The sequence below is a fragment of the Alligator sinensis genome, unplaced genomic scaffold, assembly GCF_000455745.1.
Source record: "Alligator sinensis unplaced genomic scaffold, ASM45574v1 scaffold860_1, whole genome shotgun sequence".
Classification (NCBI taxonomy): Eukaryota; Metazoa; Chordata; order Crocodylia; family Alligatoridae; genus Alligator; species Alligator sinensis.
Genome location: NW_005841923.1, coordinates 3454857 through 3479195, shown reverse-complemented (window position 1 = coordinate 3479195; position 24339 = coordinate 3454857). Strand labels below are relative to the sequence as shown.

At 40.3% G+C, this 24339-nt stretch overlaps 1 protein-coding gene across 4 annotated transcripts in view; it reads left to right on the top strand.

Moving 5' to 3' along the window:
- Positions 1-548: 548 nt before the first annotated feature.
- The window catches only part of CHD7 (chromodomain helicase DNA binding protein 7), a 166381-nt gene continuing 142590 nt past the window's right edge, over positions 549-24339 (top strand). For 2 of the 4 annotated variants that reach the window (XM_006019130.3, XM_006019129.3), the window contains exon 1: positions 549-661. The gene's annotated coding sequence lies outside the window, so the exon portion shown is untranslated. Of the gene's footprint in view, positions 662-14706; positions 14793-24339 lie in introns of all 4 variants that reach the window. The other 2 variants (XM_025198510.1, XM_025198512.1) reach the window with 2 other exon arrangements.

The following is a 24339-nucleotide window of genomic DNA, read 5'->3' as shown; positions in this document are numbered from 1 at the left end:
GGGGAGCGGCCGGCGCCCCTCGCACGCCGCTCGCGGCCCGACTCAGAGGAGTTAAAAATAACAAAAAAAAACAAACAAAAAAAACCAGACAGAAAGAAAGCGCAGAACAATGGACAAAAGAGAAGTAGCGATGCCCGGGGACTGCCCCCTCCCTCCCTCGGAAGCGCCGGGAGCGGGGGAGATGCGCCACGCAACTCTCCACGCACTTACCCCACTTTTGGCCTTTTGTTTTCCTCCGGGGAGGTCCTGAGGGCGCCTCCAGCTCCATCCCCCCGGCCCCGCGCCCAGCGCCGAGAGGTTCCCCCCGCCCCTCCACCCGCGGCGCGGGGGGGACCTGAGCGGGGCCCCCGCGCACTAAGTTTCTTCCCAGGCGTCGGCAGCATTTTACTTTCATCCAAGCGGGCGGGAGCGGGGCTGGCACTAGAAGATGGCTTTCCCGGCTGGGGGGGCAGCGGGGGATGCGCTGCTCAGGTCTTTTCTCCCGAGCGTGTGGGGCTGGGAGTGGGGGGCGAGCCAGCAAGTTGAACAAAAAATGTTTCTGTTCATTTCCTCACAGATCATCCGTTCTAACGACGGGGGAAAAAATCTTAATGACTATGACCTTAGCAGCATGGCTAGCTGATTTATCCGCATTATAAATCCCGCTAGTTTGCGGTAATGTGTGAGTATCCGTATATAATTTCTATTAAATTAAGAGAAAGCGTGACCGGTCATTATTATTATTATTGTTATTTATGATTATTATTATTTTCTGAAAGTTGAAATCCGTCCTTTCCCAAGGAGAATGTCTGTCGCTTTTGCTTGGAGGGGTTTTTTTTTTTTTTTTTTGTCTTGCTGTTGCACAACAGAGGCTCTCTAGTCTTTAACCTAAAATGGCAGCTTTAATTTGACTGGAGCCCATTCATTGACAATGATAATAAAAAAAGGCTGAAAGCTAAATGTAGCTGGATGCTTGGGGCACGTTGTAGAACTCTCCTCAGCATCGCCAGGCACCGCAGAGGGCAACTTCTGAGTTCTCTAGTTTCTTCATCAAAAGTTTCCAACAATTTTTTTTTTTTGTTCGCAATATGACGTTGTTCTCTATAAACACATGCTAGACAGCGAAGTAGTTGATGAACTTAACTGTAACGAGACAGTTGGGGTTACGGCTTGTTTTAAGGGGGAATTGCAATTAAAAAAAAAATCTTGAAAAATGCCTATTGTATTCTTCTAAATAACCTGCATTAAAGGGGAAATTAACCATTTGTTTCTGAGGTTTGTAACAGGTGATTGGCACAATAACGTTGTTAACATTTATATATTTAAGCTACTAGAACAAAGTGAAGTTGTTACTTGTTTTGTCTTGACTTATGTTGGGATGGTGTTCAAAATGTGAAAAGGTTTGTACAGATAACGCTTTTCTTTTAGTCTGGTGTTCAACTTTTTTCTGATGGGGGGAGTAGTCTCAACATCTACTTTGAGGGGAGTTAACATTCTCAGAGAAAAACTATTTGAAAGACTGGTTTAGGAAAACAAAATCGTTATTTTTATACAAATAGATAACCCAGACAGACTTTATTTTGGTGTCAACATTTACTTAAGTGCCTTAAACCTTCCCAAAACATTTTATAGGCATTTAAAACCCTCTCAACCAAAATGCTTAAAATAAAATTTAATATTTACTAATGGGATAATCACACTGGACTAAGTTTCTAACAGGATATCTAACACTGTAATGATAAGCCTTTTAGGGTTTTTTTAAAAATTCAAATTAGTTTGTTTAAACAGTGGAAAAAACTTGCTCAGTCTTAAATGTAGAACACACGTCTCATTTTATTATCTGTTCCGCTATTAATTCAGTGGTTTGATGAAAGCTAGTATAAGCTTGGGAAGGAGATCTCAAAAAAGAGAGTTGTTTGTAAGAGAATGAATGATATTGTGGAAATACCATCCTAGAATAAAATACTCAAATCTTGCCTACCGAAAGGAGAAACACTCCAAGAATAGGGGACTACATTTTAATATGGTTTTAATATCTTTTATTTGAACATCAGTTCACATGCAGATGTGTAACATTGGTTCTAAAAAGGCCATGCAATATTTTCCTATTGCACACGCAGGCTTTATCATGTATTCTAACTTTTCCAAAGTGTGTGCATGCCAGTTTTCATCCAAACATTGAAGCTTTGACCTATGATGAGTAAATACTACAAGTAACATTTTAAAAATATATATGTATATCTAATATTTTCAAGCAGTTGTGAAATATGGTGCATTTTTATATTTTAACAAGTTTGATTATAGCATATGTGAAGGTACCAGCCACTCTAGCATACAAATTTATACAGGCTGATTTTGGCTGTGCATGTTATACCATTTTATAGACGCAAGGTGCCAGAAAGAAGCTCTGTAGCAGTGTAAAATATGTTGCTGCAAAGAAGGCCCTAAACTTTATAAGTTCAGACAGGAAATGGCTTAGGCCCCTTTATCTTAGGACAGTTTTCTGTTGGGAGACGGCATGAGTCAAAAACAGGATCATTTGTATAGAGGGAAAAGGCCGTAATTTATTTTCATGATTTGTACATCTAGTTATTTTAAAACAATCTCCTCAAGTTTGTATCAAGGTTCTTTAGATTGGCCTGGGCTTGGTGTCCTATAATGACTACTATTCTCTAGATTAGATATTGACAGTGTTTAGGGGCAGAGAAAAGGACTGAAGGTGGTGGTGGGAGGAACAAACAAGTAAACATCTCGAATTCTATATTTGTCTTATTTCTGGCTTCCTGTTGGTTGTGTGTCTATCAATTATTTTCCAGAAGGAAGGCTTTTAAAATCTGCTGAATGGGGTTTGAATGGGTGAATTTAGAATATGGGCACTTACATTACTTACTGGAAGGTAAGGTAGGTTGGGAACTTGTCACATGAAGTCTCTTTGATAACTGCATGTGTGCATGTTCTTACTCATGGTAGATGTGAGGTAACTAGCTGTGCTTTTACTAATGGGTAAGCTACTTTGCATTTACCATAGTGTAAGATTGTGTGCTTGAGCAGTTACAGTCCAACAGCTACTTCCCAGTAAGTTTACCTTGTGGCAGCTGCTTTGTGTGCCTGTATGCTAAGTGTTAAGAAGTGAAATTGTGTGGACCCTGTCTGGCATGGGCAGTTGCATGGCAAGTTCCCCCAGTCTCTGCAGATATACTTCAGCCCTGACTTGCAAACTCATTCCTGTTTAGTTCCTCTGAATAAATTGCCGTGGATTGTGACATTGTTTAGTGATGACCATAGTGAACATGAATGAGACGAGTAGACGCTTTTTTTTATTATTTATTTTTACAACTTAGGCCTTGTCTGTTGAATCATTTTCTAAACTGATGTAGTTAAATTGGCTAAATTCTTGTTTGCAGACAAGTTTTGTATTCTGGTTTTCTTAAGGTGAAAGACAATTATTTTAATCTGCTTCAGCTAGTTAGCCCGTCTTTATAGTAGCCACCAACTTTTTCATTCATCCTCTGCTTCCCAACTAGTCGTGCTTGTGTGAATAGGATACTTGATGTAAGTTATTTTTGTGGTGTCATCTGTGCTCATATTTGATTTGATATCTAGCATTTTGGCAACCCTAAAGATGAGGAGGAAAACTTTATTCTAAGTAGAACTAATCTGGTTCTAGGATACTTTTGTAAAATAGTTGAAAACTTATTGTGGGGTAGCAATTTTGGAATATATAGCATGTTTTTAATATTTGTTTAGTGACATTTCTAAGACGGTACTAAACCTTGAATAAAGAATCTTTCTCTCTGTCCATAGATTCTAACTGTAACTTTTAGTAGTTCTTATTTTACTGGTGTTCACTCATTGCTTGTAACCTAAATGCAAAGTTTCCACTTAACTCAAACTCAGTTTTCCAAATATGAATGCCATAAAAAACATTCTGTGACCTAGAGCATGTAGTCCAAGTCTGAATATGACAACAAAGCTCTTACAGATATTCTTAAGTACACAAAAGCGGATTACTCTTAGCCTCCAATGTGTGACATTTTTAAGGATGTAAACATGCATCTAGAAAAAGCCAGTCAGGGTTGATGATCCCTAAGCTTCTGGCCTTTTTAATTTCATAGATACTGTTTGGTTACTGTTCCTGAACATGTTGGTTTCTGCCATCTCCTTATTTATATTAAATAGTGTACTTCAAGAAAACAAACAAACTTGGAAACATTAAAAATCCAAAGCAATGAAACTCAATAATCCATCTTAATCTAAAAGTGAAAAAAATCAGCAAAAACCCACTAATTAAATAATAAACTAGTTTAGTAGGGGCACAACACATACTTAGAAAGCTGATTGGCATACAGGCACTGACCACAGTCCAGTCCTAGCATGATGTAGGGAGCACTTTGCTTTGTGGGGACCCCCTTAGCTGTTTTGGGTGTGGTGTCTGGCTTTGGAGGGAGCTGCTTCCAACCTTCCTCTGACATAGAGACAATTGCTGTGACGAGAGGGCCTTGAGGGGAATGGTGGGGAATAAATAACTTCAAGAATCAATTGTCTGGAAAAAGTCAGTGCAGCCAAAATGTCTGCCTTCTTCCTAATGGTTCTGAGAGGAAAATTTAAGTTTTGCCATATATAATCTTTATCCTAAAGGTTATTTTGTGCAGAGTTCATTTAAATATGGGTCTACTGTGTTGTTTCTATGATTATAAGTTACCTGCCTGAGAATAGCTAGCTTGCCAGAGAATCTAGTGGTGAATAATTTGGAGAAAATGTCTAGTTCTTTGTATTATTGAGGCATTTTAAGCTGTTCCTTTAAGCTCACAATTTTTTGCTATGATTTCAACAGGTAGCTGTCTATTAAATTATTTTCTAATAGTCATATTTGAAAGTATATTGCCTTATGTAGCTATTGTGTTGGAATTGTCTGAAGAAAAATAAACCTACTTTACTTTTTGTGAAACTGATTTGGGTGTAATGGCAAGAGTGGAATAGTAAATGTTTTCTAAAACAGGGCTAGGTAAACATCTTATATAGGTAGAAATCAGAATGGCAGTTTTCCTTAAGCATGCTTCTCCTTTTCAAATGTACCTGAAATACCTCCCCACCCCCTTTTCCCTTCCCCCTTTCTCTGTTCTCTTTCTGCAGGGGTTTAGCTCCAAGACTGTAACTTCTCCTTATGTGCTGTCATTCAAAAGTGTTTTGTCAGCTTTCCTTCCGGTTTTATACTTGTTTGTTTGTTTTAATGGCATTGAATTTTTTGCTAGCCTCAACTATTTAAGATGTGTTGCAAAAAGTAAACAAGCACCTCAGCTTCTAATAACTTTTACCTTTTGTTAAAGATGTAAGCAGCATTTTGTTCCAAATGAAAAGAAGTAATGGCATTGAGGCTCCGTATTAGAACTCAGAGGCTGATCCAGAGAGCAGGGACATGTTGTTGAGGCTAAATTGCCTGTCTCAGCTTGGTCACCTCAGTGTACTTCAGATCCTTTATGCATCTTTGGATATGAAAGATGTTTTACACCTTTAATGTTGTGATGCAGACTTTTATTTTGTACTTTCTAAGAAACTTCTATTCCAGTAACCTTTAGAGTTGAAATAAATTTCAGTTGTATTTTTCCTGTCTATTGTAAGAGGTAGGAAAAGGATATATTCAGATGATATTTCAAATACAATTGAAGCAATTATGTAGAATACAAGAAGGATGAGGAAGATGACTGGAGGTGCTTACACATATGACTGAAACTTTCTGGGGCAGAGGCATAGTAAGAGAGTAAAAGCAATGGGACAGATGGTAATTGAGACCAAGTAGATAAGAGGCTGGAGTAAGTCTGAAGAATATTTTCATGAGGGCAGTTTGTCCTGGATCTCAGGGTAGAGAGCTAGTTGATCTGTTCATGAATGGTGTTGTGGGGAGATTCAATTTTTAGGTGTTAACAGACTTTGAACATCGTTTGTGAGAAGAATACAGGGAAATGCCTTCTGGAAATGCCATAACCTACCCAACTGGAAGCTGAGGCAGCGGGGGCAAAAGAAACAGGTAAAAAGAATGTTCTAAAAGAGATAATGGAGGCCGTAATGGATAAAATATTAGTTTGGACCTAGAAGTGGCATGATCAGTGTGTGAGAAGAGGAGGAGATTTCAGCTCTTCACAGCTTCAGCTAAGGGAAGGTTGGAGTTGAAGATAGCTTTGTCTTTGAAAATGCTGTTTGTCGTCAAGATTTGACTTGGTAATCCACTAACCTGATAGAATTTCAGACAAATCTACAAGTTTAGTTGGCAAAGATGGGTACAGAGAGAGAGGACAAAAATGGGTGCTTTTCATGTGTCAAGATATCTGTATAGTATAATATGTCAAAAGGAGGAAAATGAGATGATCAGAAGAGAGATTCATGATATCATTTGTATGATTTCTCCAGGCAGAGAGAGAAGCAAGGAGAGTTGCTGTGGAGGGGACAGGCAACTTGGTGCAGCTGTATGCTGCCTGATCCTCTATGCCACCTCAGGTTGAGTTGGTCATCCCTGGGTTGGATCCAACCTCTTTGCAGGCTGGATTCAGCTTTGGGGCTATAGGTTGCTGACCTCTGTCCTAGACAAATGAGGAGGTGAGTTCTAAGGTGTGTGTTCTGGTTAGCAACTTAGCTCATAACTTCATCCCATCCTATCAAAATCCCTGCACTTGCTGGGGTTTGAGAGCATGCCTGTCAACAGGCTGAAAGTTCAGAAATGTGTGGAGCTCTTGGATGAGAGACTTACTCCTTTTTCTTTAGTATTTGATGTACAGTATATAGACTGCCCTATGCACATATAGTTGCAACTCTCCTGATAACTTAAGATGAATATATTGTAGCATGGAACAAGGTTTAGGAATATGACAGTTGTAGTCTTTAGCCATCTCTGACTCTCCCTTGGTAATTTTGGTGGCTATTTGAGGTTCTGCTGTTATTGGTACTTCTCCTGGACTGGATGAATAGTTTTTAGCCTCTGATCCTAGTCTATTCTTGGCCTGGACTGGAAGTAGGGGTTGTGTCTCCCTTATGCTATCAGCTGGAAGATGCTTTTGCTTTACTGCTAGCCACTGGTTAGATGTCTCTCTCTTGCTTGTACACTCTGGTTAAGGGACCTGTGTCTCAACCTTGGTTCACTTCTCATTACTGCCCACAGCTGACCTGTGCCATTCAAGCCATTTGTTCAAGTCTAGAACACTATTTCCCAATACACCCAATAATTTAAAGTTCTTTTGAGGAGGCCTTTGCTGAGAGTCAAATTCTTGTCTTAAGAAACCCTAACCATTAAGCTTCAGGTGTGGCACTTCTTGTTAGTTGCTAAATAACTTGGTTTAAGCTTCTAAGCTGCTTACTTTGTGTTAGCTTTGTTACTATGTATCTGCTATATTTTAATATATACTCTATATGCTGGGTGTTACCATATTTGCTATATTCACCTGGCTCCTAGAGGGAGAGAAGTTGGCTTCACTTTTCTTTCCTTACTTAGTTGACTCTCTCTATCTTAGGTGGGGAGATAGCATGAACAAACAAAGTGTCATCTTATCTTTACTCCTTTCTTGCTCCTCACAAGGCTCCACTTCCATTTTGCTTCTCCATAAAGGTGTAGTTGGAGCACTGGCAATTAAATAATTCGTAAGTTTCACTGCTGTCACAGCAGAGGAAGCAACCTTTAAAAGAATCCCCACCAGTTTCGAGCTGCTGCTGGAACTTTATTTGGCCAAAGAAAGCATTCTGTTGTCCCTTCCCCCTGAATCTTAGTAATGGTATAGGAGGGAGACCAGAGGGTCAGATTTGATCCTTATAGCCTCTGAAAGGGAGGAGCCTTCATGGAAGTATCACTGATGTTGGAAGGGATTTAAACAGTGGCAGATCCATGACAGGATTATTGTTCCTGCCTTGGAGTTGCATGGGGGTACTCCCAGATTCAGAGGTATTAAATGATCTTTTGAGTTTAAGGAGACAAGAGAAGAATCCAAAGAGAGAAAAAAAATGCATGCATGTTGTTTCTTTTTATTATGTGTAAATTAAATTACTTTTAAAACTTATTAAATGGCCTGAAATATGAGGAGGCAGATTTTTCTCAGAATTTTGAAAAGGCAGATGAGTTAGTGTTGAGGCTTTTTTTTTTTTTTTTTTTTTTTAAAGAAAAGGGGAGCACCAGTAGGTTAGTATGTTGGGTAAAGTACCAGATGAAAGTAATTTCTTAAAAAAAAGGTGGAAGCAGAACTTTTTAACATGAAAAGTCTCACCTGTGAGCTTCCACAGAGCAAAAAAATCCCTTTGTCTTGGTGGCTAAGATAGAATGGTGAAGGTATACATAGGATTTTTGGACAGAGCTCTCTCTTCCCTTAAGAAAGCACTATCCTAATAAAAAGAAGGTAACTGGAGGTGCCTCAAGGTATATGACTGGTTGCAGTTGCATGCCTTGAACTTCATCATAGTGAATAGCAAGTCAAGGACTCCTGCAGCTGAGCTGCCCATTTGCTGCTGTAATCCATCCAATTCTGCCGGGGGAGTGATATGTTTGATACATGTTGACTTCTTCCTTCTCAAGTGAAATGGCATATCCACAGTTGGCAGTTTGTGACAGAGTAAGGCAGATCCATCCACTGAGAGAAATCACTGATCAGGAAACCTAGGTACTGGACATCCAGGTTAAACTGTCACTGGGATATGGCAACATAACTTGCCACATTGTCTTGTTGCCTACCCCCAGATTTTTTCTCTGGGGTTTTAAGAGAATGTATATGACACCTTTTTGTAACTTAAATAGTGAAGGAAGCTTCAAAAGAGAACATTTTCCTTGCACAAAGGAGAAAATTTCAAGGATGTTGATCATAAATTGTTCCTTAGTAACTTTCCTCAGTGATGCAGTCTTCTGTGAAGTTTGTGGCCATCTTAACCCTTGTCTTTATGTTTACTGGTAGCTAATTTGTTAGTAGCCTGTTTTTTATGCATTGCCAATTTTTCCACTTAGGATATCTGCAGAAGATTTTTTTTCTCTAAATGCATTATCCTCTAACTACTTCATCTTGTACAAAAGGAAAAAACCCTGAATGTTAATCTATCAGCTACTGCAAAAGCTTCCCATGCACTGAGAATATGAGTGCTTAAACTCTTGTTTACAAAATTTAATGCCTAGATTATGCTATGATACTTTTACAATGATAAATAGTTCTGTAGCTTTTAGCATGGCTGAAGGCTGTTGGATATCTTCCCAATGAGTATCATCATGTAGGTAAATCATGTGAATCAGAATCTGTCCTTTGCTTTGTAGGTGAGTATAAAGCTGTGAGTACATGGTCTTTTGAATTTTGTCTGATACTAACTTAAGCCATCATATTTTAACAAATTAATTTATGACCCAGCTTCTTAGCATAAAAGTGCTTAATATCAAGTTAGACATAAATTGTCATTTTCATACCATCTTTCTTATGGCAGAAGAATGGGGGGAAAATGAAGATTTAGAAATTGTATAAAAGGACTTGTCAGAGATGATACACTTTTAAGTATTTAATCTTCAGTATTACTTTGTTGCAAAATGTAGTATATTCCATTCTCTTTCTCATCCCCCTCTCCGCACATTTGAATCCTTTCTTTGCAATATATTTTTTGGCAAACCACACATTCTCCGCAGGACTCTTCAAGCCTGCAAGTCGGCCTGAATACGAGACATTTTATCAAATTAGAGACTAATTATTATGGTCTCAATAATTCACACCTGTGTATTGCCTAATATATTGAGATTTAATTAGACAAAAAACCCCAAATAAATGTAGGAATAATTTGTTTTCTGTAAAACTTCACAGCATGGTCTAATCAGGCTTATATAACTGACTCAAACTATTTCCTAGTGTTATAGACTAAAACTTTATTGTGCTGGAACAAATCTAGTATAGTAATGATCCTTATTATGTTCCTTAGGCTAACAATGGTGAAAAAGATGACATTGGGAGAAGTAAAACAACAGTGACTGTAACTGAGCAGTTCTAATATTATTTTGTCATTGTTCTCCAGGGTACTAGAAACTGACAGTTTATACTTAAATGTATTTATGCATCATTCAAGTAAGGAATGAGCATCTTACATAAATTGCTTTCTGGAGTTTTGAAGCTTTATATTGTACTCTGGCTACCCCTATTGAAGGATCCCACACTGCTGAGAAAGTTCATGACCGTTCTAAATGGGCAGTGAGAGAAGTACAAAAAATAGATCTTCAATCAATGGCAAGCAGCAATTTTGTAAAGCTATATCAACTGATAATATCATAGATCAAGGTAGACAACCCCTGGCATGGGTGCCAGAGTGTGACACGTGAAGGCATTTTGCTTGGCACATGTGCCTTGGGGCAGATGGTGGGAAGGTGCCGGGGCTTCACTGCCACAACAAGGATCGAGTCCCCACTGTCTGCTCCTGGCATGCCAACATCTTACAAGTCGGAGTTGCTGGTGTTTTTGGCACTCTGCCCAAAAATGTTGCCAACCCCTGGTATATATAAACCAACTTAAGCTATTTATTTGTTTTTTTGCTTTTTATCAAGACTGCTTGGACTTTCTTTTCTCTCTCTTGATCCTCTTTCCCAACTCCCCCTCCCCCCAAAATAAAAACAAAGTTTTATGTATGTGATGGTTTTTTATGGTGGGGGAGAATTTGTTCCAAGCATTCCAGAAAAGCAGGCAAAAATGTGTTTGAGATGAGTCCTAATGACATTTTAGCTTAGAAACTCTTTCATAATGTGTTTTTGATTGTCATCAGTGTCTTGCATTAGGAGTTACAAGTTGCTGGTGTTGGACCCAGGGAGAACTGGTGACTGACTAACGTTGTGTGTATTCAGAGCGAATGCTGTAGTTAATAAAACCAGCTTGTTTACATTAGGAACTGTGTGTTCAAGTCTAACGGGCTTTTATAAACCTAAAATACAGCTGTAAAACATCTAAATCCGGGACCATATCTAGTCTGCTTGATATGTCTGTGGCCTGCATGACATGCTCAGATTCTACAGAATTAATTGGTTTTGGGTTTTTTTCCCCTTTTTAAAAAATGGAATATATGTAGCCTTCCTAGTTGTGGTGAAAGTCTTTCAAGTGTAAAGCAATAAATACAGTGGTAATGTTACAAGTCTTCATAGAGCTTGCAACAGTGACTTGAGTACCAACTTTCCTCCATTCCTCATTAATCTGATTGGGATGTTATCTGTACAACCTAATAATGATTTGATATACATCAGTGGTGGGCAATCTTTTTAGTAGATGTGTCACAAAGTAAGCCCCACCACTCCCCCTAATGCCCTTCTGACCGCTTTTCCTCTGCCTGATCTACTCTGCGCTCTCCTCCCTTTCCAATCTGCTGCTTTGCTCTTTCTCCTTTCTGCTTGATCTGCCATGTGCTAAGCAAAGTGGTTGCACATGCCACTTGTAGTATGCATGTTGTGAGTTGGCCATCCCTGATATAAACCATTTATTTGGTTTAGTGGATGGAATGAGGTGGGGAGAGGGTGTGAATCATATTAGGTGGGAACTTTTTTCAAGAAATGCTAAGGAAAGAATGGGGAAGAAGGAAAAAAATGAGAGACGTAATAAATGTTGAGTGTTCCTATTATTCAATGCTGAATGTGAGTTATTTGATTTGATGTGAGTTAAGATTAAGATGTGAATTGCCATATTTTCTCCCATGCATGTGCACCTTTTCCCCTGAAATCAGCCTGCCAAAATTGGTCTACATGCATTAAATGGGGAAGCTGTGTGTTTTGCTGGAAAAGAAGCCTGGAGATTGTACATGACATGCCACTGCCAAGATGGTTGCTGCTTGTCTGGCTCAGGAAAACTGAATGGGTGCAGTCCTGTGTTGATCCTCTTGGCAGGTGTAGCTATTGGCTGAGCACTGTAGCCTGTGCCTGAAGCAGCAAATGAGCTACTGGTAGATGAATGTCTAGATGAGGCTTGTGATGTGGAAATACTAGTTACAGGAACTTATAAAAAATAACTACTTACAGTAAAGAACTAACAGTCTTGCTACTTGTTCTTGCAAGAGTCTGGAGTCTGACCTTGTGTGAAGTCATCCTGGAAACAGTGTCCAGGAAGTGTGGCACCCCAAGAGACGGTCTGGATGAGGTAGCAGGAGCTTCCTGCCATGCCACGAAGTTCCTTCTGCCTCACCTACACTGTGTCCTGTGATGTTGCACTTCCTGGACACTGTTTCCCAGTCTAGGGGGAAAAAATCTCTTTTTCTACATTCTGCTCTGCAAAAATAAGATGTGTGTGTTATCGGGGACCGTGTTATGTATGAGAAAATAAGGTTCTGTGTGAAAATGATATGCTAGCCTTTACCTTTGTCCACAGTGCTCTCTGACATCAGTGGAAGGTCTGAATAGAGAGCACTACATAGTCCTAAATTTTATGTCCTAAGCCAGAATTAAAAGTAGAAATTGAGTCTTCAGTGAATAAATTTGATGCCTTTCCTCTGAAAAGCGTGCAAGAGTCACTGAGGCTAATGTTTGGCCAGTCCGTGTAAGTCTTGTGAAAAACAAGTCAGTTTGGTCTTGTGGACTGAACAGATAGATGCCTGGATGTGAGAAACTTCAGTTCTTCTCCAAACTAGTGTACCAAGTTCATCAGAATGTATTTTCAGATCTGGCACACTGGGGTTAATAATACTTGTTATTTACATAGCACCTTTCATGAAATGTTCTTAATGCTTTACAAGTGTTAATTATGCTTCATTAACGTGTAGTAACATTAAGTAAGTATGTGTTATCAGTTCAATAATGAACACTTTTTTGAAAATCTTTTGACTTCCCTGCTACTATTTGTGAGTTCATAATTAAAAAAAAAAAAATGTCTCTCTGGAAAAACACCCAGCCACAGGAAACTATGTATAGCAAAATTTCATCATTTTCTCCTCCATAAAGTGGACATACCGGAAAGATATTTTAATCTGACTCGGTTGTTGTAGATAGCCACCAATTAAAAGCAGTGATAGTTTAACTTTATATAATACATTCTACTACAAAACTCCTTTTCCCCCCTTGCATTTCTTGATTTATTCGGGTTTTTTTTTAATTGAAATTTTCTATATTTGTTGTTTGCCTCAGGCCAAATGTTTTATAACAGTCTTAGCAAAAGTGGCATAAGCCATTACTGAGAATAAGGTTATGGGAAAATTGGTAGTTTCTCTAACTGCAAGGGGGAAAGCTCGTCCGGGGGAGGGGGGACTTTATAACTTGTCAGAGGGACGGTCTTTGAGTCGGACGTGAATGTTACTGTCCTTAGAAAATGTACACATATTTGGTGAGGTTATATGCTTATCATTCTTCACTTACACAAGTTCATTCAAACTTACTAGAGCAGGGCTATTCAAATTCTAAGTTGAACCTTGACACTGCTCTACCATGCTATGGGCTGCCCTGGCTCTGGGTGCTGCCATACTAAGTAACTATTATTTTTAAAGAAATCTAGAACATTTCCACACCCCCAGCGCTGCTCCAGGCAGGCAGGGGCATGGGGCACTGTCCACGGGAAGGCAGAGCAGCATGGTGCACCAGGCAGGCAGGCACCACTGTTGCTATGCAGGAACAAGGCAAGCAGGCTGGAGTAGACATGTGCCTGGCCCAGCTCCTCTTGAGCAGCAGCTGGAGGCAGAGGGCAGACTGGGCTGGACAATGTTCCAGTCCACCCCTATTGCTCCCACACAGCAACAGGGGTGGCAGTCCAGTACATAGTGCTGGTTCTCCTCTCTTCCAGACTGCCCTCATGCCCCTGTAATTCCGGGTCTTTTGTTTCCATTTTCACCAACTGACTGGGACTGTCCCAGCCAAACCGGCATGTATGGCTACCCTTGCCATGCCCCCTGTGACAGGAGCAGGAGGCAAAAGCTCTTGATGGTGGGAAGCCTAGAAACTGGCTGCAGCAGCAGCTGGAGAAAGAAGTGGGGGTAGGAGCTGGGGGCAGCAGCACATTAAGTCCCCAGACCAGCAGTTGGATAACCCTGTGCTTGCTGGAGTAATGTCAGACCAGATAGTATGGTTCTGAGGACATGTGCCTTAAGAGAAGTGGTGGTGGGCTGGAAGCCACATGTTCTTCTACTTTTATTAATAATCCTGTGCATTTCACAGTTGTTGTCAAGCAGGGCCTCATACCCTCTAATTTGGGTGGTAGGCAGTTATTGCCCCATTTTACAGATCAGCCAGGTGAGAGGTTGCAAAAGGTCACTTCAATGGGAGCTGAAGATGCATCTGTGTTTGAGCCTTGGATCTTCCATATTATTCACAGCCATTTTGCTTTTAGAACAAATGCATCAAATCTGTGGTTGTGATTATCTAAAGAGTTTACACTGCATTTCACAGTAATGAATACAACCCAGAATTTCTTATAACGTTCTATTATTGCAAAGAAAATAGTTGTATAAACCATGCCACTATTATATGGCTTACAGACCTTACACAATTGTTGTGAATACATACAGTTTGTGTACTGTTTACCTCCCAATGGCTGGTCCAGAAAGGAAAATTGCCTAGTTTTGTTCCTAGTTACTACTCTAGCTGAAGTGCTAGATATGTTGTTGTAAAGGTCCTGAATTCAAACTAATAATCCTTGATCGTTTCATGTGATTTCTCTTTCTAAATGGTGTTCTATGTAATACTTATTTAATAAGTTACCATTGTAAATTCAAGCACTTTAAATTAGAAAACACTAAAAGTAAAGAAACCATTCCACTTTGTTCTTCCTTCATGTGCAGATCTACAGGAGTTTTGCCTCATTCGATTTACAATATGGACAGTGAAAGAGGTGGAAGGCTGCAGAAAGGCGGGATGTTTTCTTGAGGTACTGGACTGGGACCTAGCAAAGCTTATTTCTATTTCTGGTCCTGCCACCCAGCTGGCAATATTGGGCAAGATCATGGTAATGCACAGAAGGGCTGAATTAAAATTGCATTTGCCATCTAATTCTTATATTTTCTCCAAGTGCTTGACTTTACCTTAATAATAATCTTTTATTGTGGTCATCTTAAGTGTTGCTTATAACAATAGGAAGCCAAACTATCAGGCCATGCTTTTGGGAATGAGAAAAAGGCAAATATGTATAATGAAGGGGTTTGCATATCTTACTCCAGGGGTTGGCAACATACGGCTCATGTGCCAGATCTGGCCTGTGGAGCTACTGAACCTGGCCCACAGAGACCCAGGGCTTTTTTTGCCCATTCCTGCACCTATGTTGGGGCTATGGAATGGGGAGCTGTGCTGGGGCTGGGCACCTTCCAGCTGTGCCCTTGTCACTGGTGCTTCTCCACCTGGCTGTGGTGAGGGCACAGGCCCCAGCTGGTAGGGAACTTTGTCAGGGCTGGGCAATTGAAAGCTGCATTCTGCTGCTGCTGCTTCTGCAGTGGTGGTGGTGGGGGAGGGGGGAACAGCAGTGTGAATGCAGTTTCCAAGCGTCCAGCCCTGCCATAGAGCCTCCTTCAGCTGGGGCCTGTGCCCATGCTGCAACCCAGGGAAGGCTAGGGGGCAGGGTAAGAAGCAGCTGTGACAAGGGCACAGCTCTCAGCTGCCTGGCCCTGGTGTGGATGCAGGCAGAGACCCCCGCCACTGATATATCACAGAAGTCACCTAGCCCACATCAAGCCAGAGCTGGGTTGTTCCAGTTCATGGGTTGGGGAGGTTGCTGGCTGGTGCCTCACTCCATTTCCATACTTTTAATTTTTAAGTGAAACTTTGAATTCTTTTGCCTTTAGACACTTTTTGAGGAAAATTTTGTTTTTCAAATCATTTAACATCCTATAACTTAACCTATAATGTAATCTATAATTTTGTGTTTTGGTCTTGGAATAAATCAAACCAGAGAACCAGTATGTGTATTTGGTAGTGTCTAGACAACGAGTACTGCTCATGCTATTGCATTTGACTGTCAGCATTTCCTTTATACGGCCTACTCCCTTCTCCTTTCCTAAGGGATTATAACTAGACCATAAAAACCTTGTTTTGAAGTTTGTTCTCAAACTTGACTAACTTCTTACAGATAATCCTTCCACATAATCCTTTAGAGACTGGAAATAAATGGCAAAATTGTACCTGGGCACAGTATTTATGCCTTCAGGTGTCCCTGTTTCATTTTTGCTACAATGCTCTTAAGTATGACAATCTTAGTTGCATCTTTGGAGCATTGAAGCTTATATTGAAATGGAACTTCATAGAAATAAAGGTGCGAAATGGAAATGGTATATGTCTTTAGCCATAATAGTATATTGGTTAATGCACTAAATGCACAAGTTGGTTATATTTGTGACACAATATAAAAGCTAGGAACTTCAAATGAAATCCATCCTTATAAGTTCTTCCTGTTTTGTCCATCTCCTTTGCATGTTCACTTCCCATCATCAGTTCAGGAACATAATATAAAATGCTTTAAGCCCCATCGTATAAAGCATTTAAAACTTTGAAAAGTACTTTAAATTGGAGGGTCTTTTATCTAAGCCAAACAATGACTTAAACAACGTGTATACACCCCTTTTAAAGGGTGTAACTAGTTTTTTAAATCTGTTGTAGGAAAATGTTGTTGTCTTTTTTTTTTTGGTTTTTTTTTTTACCAGCTTATATGTAGTGATTTTTTTTGGTTTTTTTTTTTACCAGCTTTTATGTTGTAATTTTTTTCTCTTGCATTCTTTCAGTATCTTATTAAAAAGACTTCAGACTCATCAGGGTCTTACTTTTCTTTATGGGGGACTGTCTTCAACGTTCTCGCCAGCATTTGGGTTATTGGCCAAACCATTTGGTTTATTCTTGCAGAATATGAATTGCCCGGTATTTCAGCATCACGTTAAAGAATGGGTCTATAGACAGACACATGTAACTAAAGCATTGCACATTGAAATACTTTGAAAACTGACTAAAATGGGTAATATGTGCCAGTGTCCCTGCATATTCATCACTTATGGAAAACAATTTGGAGGGTGTGGCTGTGAATTTATCTGCTTCTGTACTGTTCTGTCCCGCTGCTGCATGTTATGCTCTCTGTAGGATGCTGTGTTTGCTGGAGTACGTAGCATGAAAAACATAATGTGAATTTACCATTCTCAGAAAAGAACCAAACCAAAGTATGCGCATATTGTATTTTATGGTTGAGATTTTATACATGCCAAAGACGAGAAATTCAGTTATGATTCCCACAGTGACTGTAAATTGGCTATGACGCATACATTTGTCTCGACATATAACATAAATAATACAAATGTGCAAGGGAATCAAGTTGTGGTTATCATGGGAACCATAACTTTGATTTTCCTGGCTTTATATGTGAAAAATTCAACCATAGCATTGCATTAACATAGATTTATTTTATTTAATTGTTTAGAACCAAGGTCTCCTAAAACAGGGCCCTTCATCTTATCTAGATATATATAATGTTATAATACAATCCTGAATAAAAATCTCTAGTACTTGAAGGCTTGGTGGAACAATTGAGTTTATCCAGCTGTATGTAGCTGTATGATTTTCCTTTTTTTTTTTTTTTTTTCCAGAGGAACTTGGCATGCTTTACAACAACAGGGGCCAATCTTTTTGGCAGGTGTGCTACACGCGAAGTCTTGTGGCCTCCATGAATGCTACTGATTTTTCTTCCCCGGCACAATCTGCTGCTCTGCTTCTCCTCCATGCCCTCTCTGCCTTTGTGCTCTGCCCCATTCTGGACCTGATGAGTGCCACACACCCAGGCTACCCTATGTGACTTGTGACGTGTACTGTAGGTTGGCCACCCAGGCTTTACAATATATAGTTTTCAGAAAAGTGTTATAAAATAGTGACTGCTTTAGGGTTTTATTTTAACCTAGCCAAAAGGTACCTTAGACTGGAAAACTATAGTAACCAAAATCAAAATGCAAAGTATGAACTCTCAAGGGTTTACTGCCATTTCATTTATTTATTTTAATGGATTTGGGAGCATTAGTAATAAAGACTTCAGAAAATGCTTCCTGCTTTTTCAAAAAAATTGTGGGAAGAACAAAACTGGTATAAGTGCAACCATACGTTATGAGGAGCTGTACTTCACTAATGGGGAAAGTGATTGCTGTGTAAATATTGTGACGTGTTCTGGGACCCTTTGGTAATCATTGAAAAATGGGACTGGAAGGGACCTCAGGAGGTCATCTCTTAGGCAGGATCATCCCTGTGTAAACCATCCCAGCCAAGTGTTTCCCTAATGCTCTCTTAAAAACTCCAAGGATGGAGATTCCACAGCCTCTGGAAGTCACCTGCTCCAATCCTTAACAACTTCCTAATAAACAACCTAAATTTCACTTGGTGTTGTTTAAGATCATTACTTCTTAATCTATCCCTTGTGGCCGTATAGGATAACCTATCATCATGCTCTTTATAACAAGCTTTTTTTTTTAAATTTTTTTTGAAGACCATTATCAAATGGTCACTCCAGACTAGACGGTCACAGTTCTACCAACCTTGTCTGGTAAGTCATGCTTCCTAGACCTCTAATAACGTTAGCTGCTCTCAACTATACTCTTTCCAATTTGTCTGCCCTTCGTGACGTAAGGTGGCCAAAACCGAACAAACTTTTAATTGGTTTGATAGGATGTGACTGGTTTTTAGAATTCCTTAGTGAAGAAGCACACTTTGCTCTACTGTAACAAATTATTTTGTCTCTTCACTTTTTAATCAATTCTACTTTGACTTGTAGATACTATCATAAATAGTCTGTCATGTTTGGAAGGAATCAATTTTGTTCACTCCTTAAAATAAAAATAACTGAAAGTAATGTAAGGTAAAGGCAAAGTGCAGTTCTGGGTCATGGGGAAGGGAGCTTTTGCCAACCGACACTGTCTTGGATGTTGGTAGAAACGAAAACTCAGGAGTTCGTAGTAAGGGGTCTAGTGCACAGAACATGTTCTGTAGTACCTTGTGTTTATGATCATGGAACAACAACTGTAGAACATAAATATATTTAAGGCATGTGGGCTGAAATTTACCCAATGATGGAGCTGGTGAATGTTGTAGGCAGTAGGAAAGTGTGAAGGTCTTGATATTATTATCAGAGGTGTGTCTGTGGAAGGAGGGGAGATACCTAGTTTAAAATTCTAGATGGCTTAAAATAGGAGCAGCAGAAAAGGTTAAAGCATTCCTGGTGGAAGGGAGAATGGATTTTGTCTGGGCAACAGTTACGCAGTTGGTATAATACAACTGTTGTGGAAGTTCTTACAGGCTAACAGGGTAAATCCATCAGAAAGCATAACAACCCTTAACGGGTCTTTAAGCATCATTTATAGTCCTTGTTGAAGATGGCAACTTTTAGTTTCTGTGTGGAAAATAGCATAAACTTAGATTTTTTGCACTTTATAAAGGAATGGTAAATTAGATGCTGTAACTCTGCTCCCCTCCCTTAGCCCCTGATGGATTCTAAAGGTGGGTGTTGGCAATTTAAGTAGAAAAAATGTCCAGGGGTGTAAACAAAGCTAGGGTATGGGTGCCTAATAGTGCTTCTGTCTGTTGGGAGATTTTGCACTCAATAACTGCTGTGTAAATCCTAATCTTTTGTGGATGAGACACCAGATACATCAGGTTTCTTAAAGGGTGTTTGATATTGGGAGCTCTGTACAGGATAGATTGGAAATACAAAAAGATAATGTTATTAACATTTGCGATTCCAGTTGTAAGCAAATGGGAGGAATTTAAACTTTGTGTGGTCTTTCCTTAAAAGGGTGTGGGTGGGTGTGCACCCATGCACATGTGTGTACATGTCAAGGATGTCAAACATGGCCTGTGGCCAGATTTGGCTCACAGAAACGTTGCATCCAGCCTACCTGATGGCACTGCCCATCAGCTCTGTGCTGCTGATGTTGCAGCACAGAGCTGGGCATGTGTAGTTGCATAAATGCAGCTCCATGCAGCTGCAAGCCTCTAGGTCCATGTCACTGCCCAGCGATGTGGAGCTCTGGCTAGTTGGCCATGCCAGGGGTGTATAGCAGTGTGGATCTGGGGGCATGTGGTTGCATGGAATAGTATTCATGTGGTGCAGAGCTGGGGCATATATCTGCGGAAAGCCAGGAGTAGGTGGTAGTGCAGAGCTGTGGCTGAACTTGGCTGTGTCACAGCATGCCCCCAGTTCTGTGCTGCTGTCTGGCCAGAGCTCCATGCCACCCTACTTCCCTGGCTCCTTGGACACATGCCTCTGTCTTGGTGCTGCAGAAATGTGGCTCCATGCTGCTGCACGCTGTTGGATCCATGCTGCTGCCTGAATGCCACTCCAGGGTTCCAGCCCAGGAGGAGCCCCTGTGGTTTGGATCTGGCCCACGGCCTGGGGTGAATTTGACAACCCTGGTGTACATAATATGTAGGTGCTTGGTACCTAAATGCATGTGTAGCAGTATTTCTGTAAATGTTTTTAGTTGTGGTACATGGGCAATCTTGGTAGGGTAACACAGCTAGTCTTTCCAAAGTGCACAGTATAATGTGTGGGGGTTTTTACAGGTTAGGTGCAAATTCATTCTTTCTAGTTGCAATTCTTCAGGGAGACTGGAGTTTTTCTCATTTGGCTAAAACCACAAGTTGTTGGGAATGTCATGTGGAAAGTCCGTGTGAACTATTCTGGATTTATTTCCCCTTCTCTCTTCCCCATCCTCCCTCTCCCAGATATAACTATTGATATGACTGAGACAGACAGGCAGATGAGATTGGGAGCGCTAGATTAGTCACATTACTCATCACTAAAACCCCCTCTTCTAGGAATAAGAATTTCATCAGTGGCTGGGTTTTAGTGCAGGGGAGAAGAAATGAGGATTTGGGCTTTTTAAAAATAAATTCCTGTTGTCTGGAGGCAACTTTTATATCTGAACTAAAAGCACATGAACCTGAGAATTCACCCTGGTTTTTCTTGCCTATGCTTAGGCTGCTGTTTTCTTGTTCTGTTCTTGCAATTAATTGTAGGGTAAAGGGTGCTCCTTCTTTAGTAGGTCTGTAATACCAAAGCTCACTCTACTCTTAAAATGTGTCATCTTCTAATCTCACTGTTCTATCCATTTTTCTTTAGTGACTTCATCTGAAACATTCTGCCTGACCATTTAACTGGAGATCTGAGGTGAACCGTTTTTACATGGTCAGCTGTTCAAGGAATGGCAGGGAAAAAAAGAAATGAAGTTATTGGAGTTGCAGTTTCTAATTAGTCCATTACAGTTAGCAGGTTTGGGCCCCAGCCTTCAATTTACCTCTTCCTGTCCCTAACAAATGGATTATGTCTAAGTTTGAAGGGTCAGAAATGCCTGAAAACATAACAAGGCACTTGCTTCATTGCCCGGTAAGATAAAACTATCCAGGCCAAACATCAGTTTTATGAGCAAGCTGGGGAGACTGGAAAAATTGCTATGTACAGGGTGCAATGTTAATCTGAAAACTTTTTCCAGTGGAGCAGCCATTAAATCCCTATATTTAAACCCTTAAGTATTAAAGAAATGTTCCAAAACTCGTACTGAAGAAAATGCAGAGGTAGCAGAAATGACTGCAAAAAGTAGTACGAAAAAGCTGCCATTCGGGACTGATTTGTGCCCTTGATGCTTGCAGTTACTGCACCCAGAGTATAGGGGAAGGGATTGTTTGTAGTTTTAGCAGACAGTAGTTCAGGTCAGTATGAAATTGAGGACCTCTGGACTGGAAGTGCCTATGAAAAACCATGTGTGCTTCACCTTCCAAATAGAAGGAAGAATTGTATACATTCTCACATCAAAATTGTGTGTGGAATCTACTGAGAGGGGTGGGAACTGTTTTTGTTTGTTTGTTTTTTGGTTTTTTTTTTCCTTAGCAGCCTTTTAGCAGGTAAGTGTATTCATGTTTTATAAATCAAAATGCTTTAGAAAAGTGTATTTAAACATGAGATTTTTACTGTGTTTTGTTGGTTCCTCTTCCATCTACACTTGCTAGTCTCTTGCAGCTTGACCTCTCTGTGCACACGTTCCAATTTAATAGCTATCTCTAGATGACTACTCTTGGATTGGTTTCTACTTTTCCCATAGTATTGCATTAATTTAGTCTGTTTTGCAGGTGAGCTGATTTGATTTAAGGCAAAGGTGATTGGTCTGACCACATAGTGGTGTTAGCTCTAACAGAAGGTTCGTTAAATAAGTAGCTGGAACTCTTATTACTAGTGAAATCGGCTTTTCTTCTGTCTGGCTGCTGTTGTAGCAGGCTACATTTCTCTATTATTATTATTTATTATTATTATTATTCTTAAATATCTAACAACAGTGCCCATATGCCCCAGTAAGAGTCAGGGCCCTGTTTACAAGGTGCTTTACAAACAGAGGTACATATAGTTCATGAACAAAGCAGCTTGGTACATAAGAAAAGGCAACTTAAAACAGGAAGCAATAGATTTGAAGGAAATTGTGCAAGAGAACAAAAATTAATATTTCCTAAACGTGTGTGCATGCTTGTGTGATTCCTAGCCTAATTACACTATAGGACATGTCTGTTGTTGCCTATTACATGTAATCAGCAAGTGAACCAGAGTTACTATGAGATAATGTAAAATGATTCAGTCTAAACAAAAAGGACAAAATTGTAGTTCCAGAATTATTTTTCAAGCTTTACATCTTAATCTTATTTTTCCAGACCATATCTATGAAATCTAGTCAAAAGCTTCACTCCAGACAAATATTTGAAAAGCTATAGCTACAATAAAAAGTTTAAAATATTCTTTAAAATAACTTCTTGCTACTCATGGGCATCTGAGATATGATGCCAAGAAAGTTGATCTAGATGTACATGATATTCAGACTGGCAGAACTGTTAAAGAACCAAGATGGGTTGAAGTACATAGAGTTTATAGAAGTCCTTACATTAAAAATCTTGTCTTATATAAAACCTAAAGCACATGCTGCAGCCTAAAGTTATAAGTTGTTCACAGCCTAATTCTGTCACCTCATGTCATGTGCATATTGTAGTCTTTTACTTCATGACAATATAATATGTTGTCTACAGACATCTTCCCAAGCACCAGGAAGACCTGTGTTCAGGGAATGAGGCAATTATTCAGTATTTTTAAAAATATTAAAACTGCGCCATTCAGTGACTGGCCCATTCTTTATTTATAGTACATCATGACACCCTTGTACCAAAAGTCAAATTGTTTGCTTCATGTTTTTCTTCTAAGGTGCTAACTGCTATAGTATCTGGCCACCTTTATAAATATGATTTTTCCTTTACAGTTCTGAGAGGAAAGTAACTGCATTGTTACTTAACAAATGAAAAAACTGAGGCAAAGGAGAAATGACTTGCCTTCAGACTAGGTATTTGAATCAATGGCAGGTCTAGGTTTAGGAATTTCAGTCTTCTAGCTCTTGACCTGTGGTGGTTCTCCAGATATTCAGCCCTATGCCAGAAGATTTGAGTATTCACAACTTTCAAAGCTGAGCTGTACTCATGAGTGCTAAGTGCTCAGGATGATCAGCAGGGATACTGTTTTTTTCTGATAAAAAAAATGCAAATTCTCTGATAAAGACCACAAAAACCTTTATTACAATTTTTAAAAGCCCCTGTAGCCCTCCCTAGCCTTGCTGGTGTGCGCCCCCCCCCCCCCCCCCCAAAAATGCTTCCTCCAGCCCTGCTGGTGACCATCACTGCCCCCGCAACAGCCCTCCATCCTACTCATGCCTCTTGCCCCCACCCATAGCCCCTGCTCCCAGCCCTGCCAGAGGGGGCCCCCTGCTGCCAGGGCTATGGGGTCAGGGACCCAAGTCTGCAGCTCCCTGCCCTCAACAGCAGGCAGCTGCAGCAGAAGCAGCATGAAGCCGGCTCACCCACTTCTGCTGCCTGCTCGGGTGGGGATAGGGCCGGCTCCTGGGGGGTCCCCAGCCCCCTGCAAGCCCCACTTACCCCGGCTCCAGGAGGGAAGAGTGAAGCTGAGCTGAGCCTGGAGCTGTGGCTGATTGAGAGCCTCAGGCCCTGACCTTCCCCTCCCCCTTTCCCTCCAGGCAGGGCTGGGGGTTTCCCGCCCTGTTTGCAAATAACTCTTGCAGGCTGTAGCTCAACCAGCCTGCAGAGCTCTTTGCAAAAGCAGGGAATCCGCAGGTTTCTCTGCTAAAAGGAGAAGTCCACATTTTCTCTGTTTTTCTATGGAAAACAGAAAACCCAGAACCCTGATGATCAGGAGCAAGCAGAATTGAAAGCCATCTTTGAAAGTTTTCTAAGATTTCTAAGAAATCTGGGCAGAGTTGGCATGCCTGAGTGACATTCAGCTGGATACCAACAAGACAGTCCTTCTCTTACTGAAATCCATTTATTTGTGAGTCTTTTTACACCCTCTAATTTTTACAGGTAAGGTAAAGGCCCTACACGCAGTAGTCTTATTTGCTACACCATGGTAGATTCATTCAATGAGT